Below are 7,082 nucleotides of genomic sequence, written 5' to 3' on the forward strand. Positions count from 1 at the left end.
TCGAAGTATTCTAATTAATGAAAATGCAATATTTCCAAAAAACATTTGGAAAAAAAGTGCTCATTAGCTTAACCCTGTCCGTCTTTCCTGTCCTCTGTATATAAAGCGACCTTCGGGTTTTGTTTCCGTACAAGATTTTCACCTATTTCCTCTTTTCTAAAAATTGTTGCCTCGAAACCTCGAAAATGCATTTTTCCATTCATTTTTTATATTGTAAACGCAAAGAAGTAGTGGACTATTTCTTCTACAGGGGCATATGTAGCATAGTTGATCTTTAAAAAAAACAAAATGGCAGTTAAGATAACCCATTATCTAAGATCCGTTTTTTCTCGAATTTTTCATACCATTTTCCTTCTAGATAATAAGCTGTAAGAGCCTGAAATTTCAACAGCTTTTAAATACTAATAAACAGTTAATTACTAGAAAAAAAATTTTTTCTAACTCGATCCCCTCTCAAGTTGTCACCTCTCTAAATTTGTAAAATTTGGATTTTTTGCCACTTTATAGTTTCGAAACTGCAAGCTTTTTTTAAATTTCTATAAATGTAAGAGCTTCTTCAGATTTTTCTTAATAAAATGCTTTTATGAGCGGTAGGGGAAAAGTGATACTTTACAAACCATTGTTTTAACCCAACTTTGTTCCAACAACCATTGTGATATGTGCCTTATTATTCACATTAGAAAAAAACGTAAGATTTGAGTACGTTTTGTGTAATCTCATATGACGGACCTGGTTAATTATATGAGATTATGACACTATAACCAGGGCAGTGCTCACATACATAACATTTACATACACAATATAATCAAATTTCCGAAATCAAATTTCAGAAATAAAGATTGATTATTATTCTAATAAATAATAATGAAAATGTACATTGTAATACACAAGTATTTAAATACAACTTAATGTGAATATATAAAAATATTATTACGAATTTAGTGTCCTTGACTTTGATTGTAATTACACAATAATTTACAATATAATTTACGTATATAATGTAAAATATAACTTTATTTATTTATAAGTGGTGTAAGTAACAAAGTGGTTTGTCATGTACAATTATTATTAAGACTAAACTTCGGGTTGGTGCACTGTGAGTAAAATAAAATCAATTACCGCGTACTTACCCATGATTAGGAATAATTCAACTTTTGTAATATAATTTATAATATTTTAAAATAATAGCCCGAATAAGTGATATAAAACATGATTACATGAAAGTACATATTATACGCTAAAAGTAGTAAAGTGGGGAACAAAAACAAATGTTTTCAACTTAGTAAATTCTAAATAAATAATGCGAATTAATGAAAGTTAAAAATTGAAGTTTCTATTTTAAAAATTCTTTATAAAATAGAATAAATTAGTTGCTATATTATTAATGTAAAATAATTTATGAAATTGATTGACAAAAAAATTTAGTTAGGGTTAATAAATTTGACAAATTTCTCCGAGTGCTTCACCCATGGAACATTTTTTAACGTTGGCTATAATTACGAGAATAATGAGCCAGCAGCTAAGAAATAAGTGCACTATTAGTTTTTGACCTATGTAAATATTATTTGTATTAGTCTTGCTGGTGGCTGATTTCTAATTGAAGATTGTGATTTCGTTAAATGCGTTTTGATTTGTTCTGCTTTTGTAATCTCACTTGTTAAGCTCATCTTTTTTGATCCGAGTTATTAATTCCATTTGCTGTGGTTCTGTTTTCTGCTAAAATTCTTTCTACTAAAAGTTTTTGGTCTAAATCAGTCATTATAAGCAAAAAAAATAATAACTAAACTGAAATTTAATGGTCGAGATCTTCCTCCTCATGAGAGTCAAATCAATGTTAAAGCTTCTTCAGTTCTGAACATTTTTAGAATAAGTCTCGTCAACCTTAAAGACAACTGTCACCACCTTAGAGATACCTATCACCAACTTAGAGACTTATTCTTAAGAGACATAGTATAGATTTTAGCACAACAGCTTTGCCTACACATCCATTTTACAAAAATAAGTAAAACGAGAAAAATAATAGAGTTGACCTTGTCAACTCTGTGATACCCGTACGAATTTGTTATCCTATGTGCGAATAACTAATGTGCCATAACTAACTATGGGGCAGACTATGACTTTAAGTTGCCGTATTACCATATTAATTTATGCAAAATTTCAGTACTATGTGTTATTCAAAATACTGGTTGTGCCAAACTACTACTGATGTTGTATGGCAGCTACCAGAAAGAGCCAAGAAATTTTAGCAAATTTTATCAAGCACATCGGCCCTACTAATATACTAACTTTTGTGAAATCTCAATATCACAGCTTTTATAGTTTCTGAGATATAGTCAAATAACTTTTGAAGTTGTATGGCAGGTACCAGAAGAAGCCAAGTAATTTCAACGACTTTTATGAAACACATTGGCCCTACTAATATATTCGTTTGTGTGAAATTTCAATACCATAGCTTTAATAGTTTCTGAAATATAGTCAAATAACTTTTGAAGTTGTATGGCAGGTACCAGAAGGAGCCAAGTAATTTCAACGACTTTTACCAGACACATCGGCCCTACTAATATATTCACTTGTGTGAAATCTCAATATCACAGCTTTTATAGTTTTTGAGATATAGCCAAATAAATTTTGAAGTTGTATGGCAGCTACCCGAACCGGTACCCCGATCATGTCCAATTTAAATAGGGTTCTGGCACTTACTACAATAAATCATTTGTGAAAATTTGGTGAACTTAGCTCAATTAGTTTTTGAGTTATCGTTCGGACGGACGGACGGACGGACGGACGGACGGACGGACGGACAGACAAAGCTAAATCAACTCAGAATTTGACGCTGATCAAAAACATACACTTGAGTCTATATCTAACACCGTTATTTCTTAGCGTTACAAACGGTAAGGCAAATTTAGTATACCCTTCGAACATACGTTCGTACGGGTATAAAAAGAAAACAACGTTCTTTCCACTAGCCACTTTCCACTTTTTATAAATTTCGCCAAATTGTAATTAGTGCGGAATACTTATACATAATATTTATTTGTTACAATATAATATTTATTATTGAAATTTTATTGTCGATATTATTCTGATGTAGACGAAAATATAATTTTTATTTTGAACTTTTTGACCTTGGGCTTAGGTGTGACACAATAAATAAAGTTATTTTACTATAGCAGGTGTGCTGTCTAGAAAATTATCTTTTCCAATTATACTAAAACATAACAAAGCCGAAATTATTAAACATCTGATAAGACTTTTGTAGAGTTATTCATTTACTATAAATAAACTTGTAAGCTTTGTGTCTTTTAAAAATTATGATTCAACAATACGCGTATGTATGTATGTATTCAAAACTAAATTCAATATTAATAATTAATATTGAAACGTATACGATTATACATTTGGAGTTACCATTTGCATAAAAATATAGTAAAAAACAATTACAATTTAAAAATTATTTTGTGCATTAAATATCCCGAATCATTTTCAGAATTTAGTTCCAGAAATTGTTCTATTTCCTTTTTCATTTTAAATTGTTTAAATGGCAATATCTTTTTAATATTATAAACAGTAAAACTATAAATCAATTCATATAATTACTTCAGTTATTACGACTTATCTACTTGAAATTTTACGATTATTACTTAATGAGTTGAGTTGTTAATAATGTTTTCTATATAATTTCTATAATACTATAACAAATATTTTCTTAAGAACTTACAATGAAGATAAGATATAAAAGTCCCATCACATATTATATAATTTATTATACATTATTATAAGAATAGATGTTTGAAGATTTAATTCTATATGTTAACAATTGCGTTTCCGTTTTGGAAATTTTCTAGAAAGTTTTAGAAAATACAAACACTTAAAGATAAAACTGATATGACACTACTTGCTGAACGATGGTTTTTTTTTACAATTATTACTGCTAAAGACATATTAAATTTTTGATATTATGGCCATATTTTACTAAAATTACAAATGAATTTAATTTTAACTTGAAATTTGAAAGAAATAAAATAAAAATTAGATTTTATTAGACTGTGGAAGTTCTTGGCAAAGAAAATTTTGTAAATTGAATTTTTGGCCATCTTTTGGGCTTTAGTGATTGTACATTGCAAATAACAAGAGCAATATTAGACTCTTAACACAAAGTCGTCAAGTGATAATTTTTTTCGCATATAAAATGATCAAAAATTGTTAATTTGAATGGCATTAGTGGACACTGAACTGGACATATTCCATTTTCCGAAATTAGTATACTTTGAAAAATTTAATGTCATCCATACTTTCAAATACAAAATCATGAATTATGTTATAGTAACCATCTCAATTAACCATAGAATAACCTCCGCTAACAATGATGGTTAGAAGAAAATCTGTAAAGTATTTTGTGGTTTGGTTTTAATCTGATCACCGGCTACAAAAAGCGACAGATCACTGTCAAGTTTTTAATGAAAAAACTTCAGCAACCAAACTGTTTCAATCTGTAGGTGGGTGTAATTACATTATTAAAACAGTATCTGATAAGAAATCTAACCACAATTTGATGAGCAAGCCGTTCAGATCAATGATTGGTCTATAAGTTTCTACAACAGATCTACGACTTTTCTTCAAACTAAATTCACTTTAATTGTCCTTTGTTAATATGTGGTATGTATGTATGTGGATTTTTATTCATGATGATTTGACACAATAAACGATCAAGAGAATGTAAACGCGGTATGACAATATTGTTTTGACAGTTAGTCCTTTCATAGTATCTATATTTAAGAAGAAAAATACTCTTTAGTTTAATTTAAAAATGGTCTATAATTTTATTATAAGTAGTGTCGAAATTTCGAATCATAATTTCCTTAAAATTTTCAAATTATTATTTAAATGAAATATGGCGACTTGTTGACTATACATCCATAATATGTATAATATTGTGCCATTTATAACATCCGTGTATACAAAATGATTATCATAAAATGTCACAGAAAAAAAAATAAATTAATTTTGTATAATTTATTTAAATTCATTATTCAATAGAAACGCTTTCAAAATTTATAATAATCTCATTTTGCTTCATTAACGTGCAAAAACTTAATAAGTATCGAACGATATACGAGAACATTATTCAAACATACAAATTTACTATAGTATAATTTTTAATAAAATTTATTTTAAACACAAATCTGTTCTAAGAAATTATATTGTTTTTTTCATCTTGAATATAAATTTGATATTATGATGAAAAGCGTCTTTAAAAATGTACAATAATGATTCCTAAAATGATTAATTTTTGTATACATACATGTATGTACACAAACATTTTACAAACTTTTACTCAACAATTTAAAATAAACACAAACACATACACGATATTATATACTTCTTAAAAGGACTTTAAATGGTTACGACGTGTCCTAAATGACGTACATAGAAAAATCAACATGTTGAAATATAAATTTAAGATGAAGTTTTTTAGTACAAAAATTTTATACTTGTATATAGAAAACGCAAAATAAAAGTTAATTTAAAGCAACAATAAAAAAAACATAGGATTCCTTTTGATGTCATGTCCTACTTTCAATAGTAAATTGGGCGTCATAGTGTCGCCCCCAATAGTTATGTAGTTATATACAGTTACTTGCATATAAAATATTTTTTTAATACTATGTATTTGTAATACAAATTTTATGAGTTTCAATTTTCTCATTCACTTTATTATCATCATTTCATTGCCCTATACTTTTCTATCAAAGATTAAAATTTCTTCTCTTTTTTTACTATATGTACGCATTTATACACATACATACATATTACTTATAAAAACATTCATAATGTGAGTGAATTCACTCACTATGAGTAAAAAAGAAATTTGAAAAGGGGGGGGGGGATAATTTCTATATGTATGTACATATATATACGTTGCATGCAGACAGACAAATGTAGAGGGGATGACTAAGTCAATAGGAAACTTGTAGATCCAAAATTCATTCGCAATAAAATTTTGTATATTTTGTCAAATAAAATTATAACTATTTTGACGCCAATTTTTTTTTTATTATTTTTTATTTAGTCATTTGACTCCTTAGTTCATTCATTTCGTCCTATATATCAGGACTTCTTAAACTGTGGGTCGCGAGACAACTGAAAGGGGGTAAAAAAATTCTTACAAAAGTTTATTTTTTCTATTGCATAAATATATACATACATATATAGTTTTATGTCATTCTATTTATTGTGTTTTATTACGACCGATATCCCATCAACATTTCCAATTATATATATGCATGTGAAATGAATGGGTACGTATTCTTTAATCCTTATGCTATTTACATTGTAAAATAGTGCGATATTACATCTACATCTACGGTTAATATATATTTCATTATATGGAGGAAGGGGTCGTTTAAAATTTCCTAAGCTTGAAGGGGGTCGCTATATAAAAAAGTTTAAGAAGCCCTGCTATATATGACAAAAAAGCGTAATTTACACAAATTTGGAGTAAAATTCATTTTAAAAGTTTAAGTAAAAAAATTGGCACATTTTTTCTTCAATTCGTTTAGTAACATTAGAACGTATACAGTCAAGTAATGACCTCTCTAATTCGTTACCACATAAGCTGTTTTAAAAGTCTTTTGAGTTATTTTCTTTTTATCGGTTGTGTAGATTAATGAGTTGCTATTTAATTATTCTTTATAACTTTGTTAATAATGATGATAATGAATCCGTTTCTTTGTAAGAATGTGTGTTGAATCGAGACGCACCCAGTAGACACAATATCTCAAATTTGAGTATATCGTATTTACGCCTCTTTATTATATGATGGAAGACGTGTTTTATGTTGATTTTGTTTTGTTCTTTTTTTAATAAAATTTTAAAAAGCTGTCTTTTGCCCTTTATTATTCACTCCAGATAAATTTTCTTCCCTTTTGTGTAAGGGCATGAGATATTAATTTCCTAACGAAATAATATTTTTCAGTGCTGCATACATTCATCTTGGGTGAATTTTGATTTTTAAAAATTTTAGATTCAGTTTGACAAGAAATTCAAAATTCATAATTACATATAATATGTATTTTTAG

The sequence above is a fragment of the Condylostylus longicornis genome, unplaced genomic scaffold (genome assembly GCF_029603195.1).
Source record: "Condylostylus longicornis isolate FDR11 unplaced genomic scaffold, ASM2960319v2 ptg000004l, whole genome shotgun sequence".
NCBI classification, from domain to species: domain Eukaryota; kingdom Metazoa; phylum Arthropoda; class Insecta; order Diptera; family Dolichopodidae; genus Condylostylus; species Condylostylus longicornis.